Below are 6,406 nucleotides of genomic sequence, written 5' to 3' on the forward strand. Positions count from 1 at the left end.
GCCTTGGCCTTGAACGAGCGTCCGGATGCAGTCTCGGATGAAAGTCTTGATGGTTTGGAGGTTCAGTAGTGTAGGAGTCGCGATCATGTTCTTCCGGGTTTAAAGAGTGATAGACTCCAAGAAGATGTTATTCTGACTCTGTGGTGGTCGGGAGAGTTTTCTGCCAAATGGAAAGTGAAGAAAAGCTAAGAGAGACATCAGCTGAGATCCAAGGATTGTTGGTGAATGTAAAGACAAGGCCGAAGCCTGGCGCAGACTTAAGGGTTGCAGAAGAGTTCTATCTCACATCCTCATCTTCTCAGAATCTAACAGAACCGCAGACTGAAGCGGGTTGCTGATGTGTTTGCCTTTAACTTCTATTGAGGTCACACCTCTGGGGGATCAAAGAGCCAATGATGACTTGAACTTTTGGAGGGAAAGTTTACGACTCTTTGTCTCTAGCATGGTGTTTTGCATATGAAACTCGATTGGGTGTTCAAGAGAAGAATCTTCAAGATTCTTATAATATTAATGTGTTGCATAGGTATCAACATATAATATACACTTTCATTACACTCATTTAGATCATGAAAATACGAACTCATAGATACCAAACATGGTATAGGTATATAAACATGGTATAACTAGTGATCGATCATAAGCATGCATAAAACATATACAATACACAAAACCATATACAAGAAGGTAGTAATCATACACAATGACCTGGGGATATGCATGATAGAAAAATTTGTCTATGAATTAATGTAAGTCATTTCCTATAGCAGTATGTGTCTGTTTGAGAGAATTAAGTAGGAGGGAAGATTCTTTTTACATACTTTTAGGTCATAAAGTTTATCTGATCTGGCTGAGGTGTCAAGATTGCTATGGTAACCAGGGGCCTGGACGTCATTCACAGACATATAGGCACCGAGTCTGATGTTGGGTGAGGGGGTTTGTGATTGTTTGTTAATCTAATGAATAATTGATTTGTTAAATCTAATGAACAATTGTGTGTCTGATTGGTCCAAATGCTACATAAACATATCTTAAAAACTAATCCTGTGTGACTGATACGCTTCAAATCGGGTGATTTTAGGTCAGTGTTTTGGCTGTCAGTCAATGATGCTCTCAGCCGGTAGGGAATAGTAAATGGCAGCTCGAAAACTTCCTGTGGCTTCACTTAATAGTGCAATAGACCGGCCATTTTAATGTGCTTCTTTGTTATTTTATTACTTTCATTTGATCTTTTTTAATACAATGTTTACATAACTGAACAATATTTGATGGTGACATGCTAATGTTAACGTATTTACTTATAATTATTGATACCATTACAATAATTTTTGCTATGTTACCGAAACTAGATAACCATGGGATTGTGGTGGTATTGGTACCGACTGCTGAAATTTAGGTACCGTGACAACATTATAGACTGAACACGTAATACACATGGCGTATGATGTCACCACAAATTTGTTTTTCGCAGTTTACACAGAAATGACTGGTATCGTTTTCAAAAACTTGCACTTTGAAACTCGTTTTCTAAAGTTTGAGTTTTCAGGCTCCCAAAATGCTGTTGTTGTGTAAATGAACAGCCAAAACGCATAAGAGGTTTTTTGTTTTTAGTTGAACTGCCTGTGATTGGCTACAATGCTAACAGAGCAGTCACACAAATATGGGAATGTGTGTATACATCTATACTATATATAATGAAATATTTTTGAATATTCTTTGTAATTGGTTACACAAAAATGTAACACTTTAGGGAACACATATTCACTAAAAGTTCTCCCTCAATAAACTCCTAATTTGTGGCTTATTAATAGATAGTAAGTTAGTTGTTAAGTTTAGGTATTGGATCTGGTTAAGGGATCTATATGGTCATGCAGAATAAGGCATTAATATGTACCTAATAAGTACCAATAAACAGCCAATATGCTAGTAATATAAATGCTAATAAGCAACTAGTTATGAGTGAGAATTGGTCCTTAAAATAAAGTGTTACCCACAAAAAATATGGCATGTGGTTTATGACCACATTTGCTGTTATTTGCCCGTGGTTTAAAGCTGCAACTATTTTGTTTAAAAATTATCCAAAATAAATTTTTGAGCAAGTACATAACAATAGGTTACTGTCGTAACCCCGGTTCTCTGAAACATCGAGTGGAGAGATCCACCTATAGGAAGGGCATCTGTACCTGACCTCTGCAGAAGCATCCAATTGCACCAAGTCTGGCTAGACAGACAGAAGCGCGCAGCCAATGCCAGGTAAGGCCCCACCCCCTTACCTGAGAGCATATAAGGCCTGCACGCGACGCTATTCTCCAGTAAGTATATTCGCTTCTCGTGCGGCAAGCGGGGCAAAGCTGGTGGATCTCTCCACTCGATGTTTCAGAGAACCGGGGTTACGACAGTAACCTATTGTTCTCTTTCATCATCGATGATGTTCGAGATCCACCTATGGGAGAGACATGGACAGCTCCCCGATTGCCCAATACACTCACAGTGAGGTTCTGTAAACCAGAGAAGGATAGTCACCCCAAGGGGGCGGTGCCTGACATGTCCCATAATCATGCACCTGACAATCCTGACACACACACACATGACTGCTGTGCACAGGCAGGACATGAAACATGTATGAGGCCCACACATGTAAATAAATCCAAAACCGCCTGCTCCACACTAAAAGCTTGTGAGCTACAGCGTGAAGTTTCCATGAGCGCAAACCGTCCTGGCGATTGATATATGCTACCGCTGTGGTATTGTCGCAGCGTACGAGCACATGATGCCCCTGCAGGCGAGGCAGAAAATAATTCAGAGCTTTCCATATGGTCATAAGCTCTAAATAATTTATGTGCGCTGAACGTAGTCTGCTCGGCCACAAACCGTTCACCGTTCTGCCCTCCTGGGTGGCACCCCAGCCTGTTAGGGACGCATCTGTCAACACGCATCTGCAACATCACCGTCCCCAAAGGAGTTTCCTGTGCGTAAAAGCCCGCGCTTCTCCAGTGGTGCAGAGCTGCCGTGCAGGTGCGCGTCACTGTTACAGAGCGGCAGAGATTGCGTAACGGGCTGAAATGTAGTGACAAAACCCATTTCATGAATGCCCTCATTCTCAGAAGTGCCAGAGGCAAAACCTGGATAGATGAAGCCATTAGACCCTGCAGTCTGAGACATGTGCGATATTGCACTTTCGCTCCCTCTCTGAACTGTGACACACAGTTCATTAGAGAGCGAACGCGCTCTTGAGAGAGACACGCTCGCATGGAGACTGAACTCAGCTCCAATCCCAGGAAAATCACACTCTGACTGGGTGTAAGGTTGCTTTTGTTCAAATTCACCCTGAACCCGAGAGATGTGATGTGAGTGAGCACACGACAGGTGCCCTGCAGTACTTTCATCTTCGATTCGGCTATGATGAGCCAATCATCTAAGTATGTCAAAATCCGCAGACCTGACATTCTCAGAGGAGCTAAGCCTGCCTCCACACACAGAGAAAAAGTCCTTGGGCTTAGGGCGAGCCCAAACGGGAGGACTGTGAATTCGTAACATATGCCTTGATAGGCGAAACGAAGAAACTTCCTGTGTGGCGGATAAATGCTTATGTGGAAAAAAGCATCTTTCAGATCGACCGATGTGAACCAGTCGTTCTGTTTTATGGCGCGGGTCAGAGTGCCGTGGGTTAACATTCTGAAATTGTATTTCCTCAAATGTTTGTTCAACACTCTTAGGTCCAAAATGGGGCGGAGAGAACCGTCCTTCTTTGGAACCAGGAAATAACGAGAATAAAATCCTTGATTTATCTGATTGGGGGGCACCACCTGAATCGTTCCCTTTAATAGGAGGGAAGAGATTTCCTCGTTCAAAATGTGAGCGGCGCTCTCCTTCGTGCGAGAGGAAGGAACGCCGTTGAAATGCGGGGGTTTTATTACAAACTGCAGTCTGTAGCTCTGCATTACAGTTCGCATCACCCACTCGGGAGCCGAAACAGTCTGCCAGGCCGAATCGTAACTCGCGAGTGTCCCCACCAGAGCCGGAGAAGCGCTGGCGTTCTCGCGTGCACCCAGTTGGCTCATTTGTGATGCAATGACGCCCTCTAGTGACCAGACCAGGGGCGACATGCAGGGGTTCAGAGAGATGTTCTCTCTCTGCAGAGAGATGTACTCTCACTGAAACGAATTCATATGATTCGTTTGTTTTATTGTGTTCTTTGTGTTTTTTGTGTTGGGGAACACAGGGGCCGAAGCCTTTATTAACTGGGTGAGGGGAACAAAGTATGTGCCGTGTGGTGACACTGCTTGTGAACTTTTCCTCACAACAGACCCCCTGAACGTGGGGGGAGAGCACACAACGTCCATTGAACGCATGGGCCGGGCAGCCACGAGAATGGGGTGGTCGCCCTCTCCATGAGAAAGCCTCCGTGTTTTGGACAGGGGCTCGGGGGCAAAAAGGGAGTCCGAAGAGCTTGCGGCTCGAGAACGTAGACTCAGCGGCCCCAACGGTCGAACATTAGGCCGGCCGCAGGAGAGATGAAACGTTAAGGGCCCTGACAGCCAAGGCCGAGGATTTGTAAGCGGCCTGGTGAATTGAGGCAGAAAAACGGTCCATTTTATTGGGCAAAACCGGCTTCGGGGGAGCAGCCGCTCGTTCACACACGTCCAGGAAGATAGACTGGGGTAAAGCGGGGGCGTTAGCCAGGGGAATGCTAGAGGGTGGGATGGCCTCCTCGTCCTCCGAGACCGCGAGAAGGCCCGCATCGTCATCGTCGCCGGAGCCAGCTGGTTCGACAGCAAACTGGAGGTTACCCGCGAAGATGTCCTCTTCGGGAAAAACAGGATTGGGCTGGTCAGCCCAGTTGAGAGACGTTGCGCCCCGGGGGGCCCCCGGTAGCGCGTCGTCATCACCGTGTCTCCCATCCGAGTCCGAAAGGCCGAGCTCGACGCACTGGGTTGTGGCAACTTTGAGACAGCGCCGAAGGAGCTTTTTAGGCAACGTGAGGCAATGGCTGCAGTTTTCAGGGTTCTCCAAAGCCTCTTCAGCATGCTTGAGGCCCAAGCAGACCACGCAGAAGGGGTGCGGATCCTTAGTGGCGATCAGCGCGCCGCACGTGGCCGGGCAGGCCCGTGATATGCAGCCCTCGAGAGAAGTAGGTTTGGAGAGCGACATGCCGGCGAAAAACTGAGTAAAATCAGTGGCGGGCAGCCGTGGAAAAGGGGAGCAGGTGAAAATAATCACAGAGCGTGGGCGGCTCAGGATGCAAAAACAGCTTTTTTCTGGGCTGAATAAAAGACTGTCACGTCTGGCGGAGGCTGATCTTGACGATATGTCCTCCTGAAGACACGAAAAGTGAGCAGTGATAAATCCAACCCGAGCTGTGAAGTGCAGAGATCGCGAGTCAATTTTCGTTGACGAAAGCAACACTATGCACTAGTACTGTAAGAAAGTTATTTTCTATGGTCACGAAAGTATCATTTCTTAGGGTTGATATGAACTTACACTGAATGTTCACTGGATGAACAGATTAGTGTCACAGTGTCTGGTTGTGGTGCCCTGGACTGGCCACTTGAGGGCGCTCTTCCTGTTTCTTTGTTACATGTTTTGAACTCTGTTTCCCATAGTCCTTTGCCTTGTCATTCTGTTCTGATCATGATCACCTGTTAGTAATTTACTCATCATCCCATCACTATTTATACCATGCTCACTCTGTCTGTCTTTGCTGCAGTATTGTTTGAGGTTACGTTGTCTTTTCTGTTCCCTGTGTTTGAAGTTACCTTTTGCCAAGTTTTTGTTCTGTTCTGATTATTTGTTACTTTAATAAACTACTGCATTTGGATCTACCTTGTTTTCTCCTGGCATTCCGTGACAGAATACTGCAGCCACTACAAGATCCAGCAGTTTGTTTTTCTTTTTCCCTTTTTGAAAAATGGACATTCGGATTGTCCCTCATGCCACAGGGAAGGAGCGAATGGATCGATACCGGACTCTGATGGCTCGGAGGCAGCAAGGAATGGAGGTTGGTGGTTTTGCCCAGACCTTTTGGACGTTGGCGGTGGGGCTGAATTATAATGAGGCTGCACTTAAGGACCTCCTTAATGTCTGTCTGGATGATCCTTTGCCCCAGTGGGAGATGGAAGGACTCGAGATCCTAGACTTCTGGGGCTTCGTCAAGTATCTCCATGGTCGAAGTCAGTGGGCAATACCGGGCCAATCAGAACCCTTCCGCAGGAATTTTCCCTCCACCTCTACCCTTCAGACTCCCACTAAGCGGCGGAGGGTGAGAAGGAGGACCGTAGAGCCCACTCCAGAGCCCGCTCCAGTCCGGGAGCCCACAGAGCTCATTAAGGAACTCACTCCAATCCGGGAGCCTTCTGAGTCCACTCCTGAGCCCGCTCCAGTCCGGGAGCTCACAGAGCTCACTAAGGAA

The sequence above is a fragment of the Sinocyclocheilus anshuiensis genome, unplaced genomic scaffold (assembly GCF_001515605.1).
Source record: "Sinocyclocheilus anshuiensis isolate Anshui unplaced genomic scaffold, SAMN03320099.WGS_v1.1 scaffold1756, whole genome shotgun sequence".
Classification (NCBI taxonomy): domain Eukaryota; kingdom Metazoa; phylum Chordata; class Actinopteri; order Cypriniformes; family Cyprinidae; genus Sinocyclocheilus; species Sinocyclocheilus anshuiensis.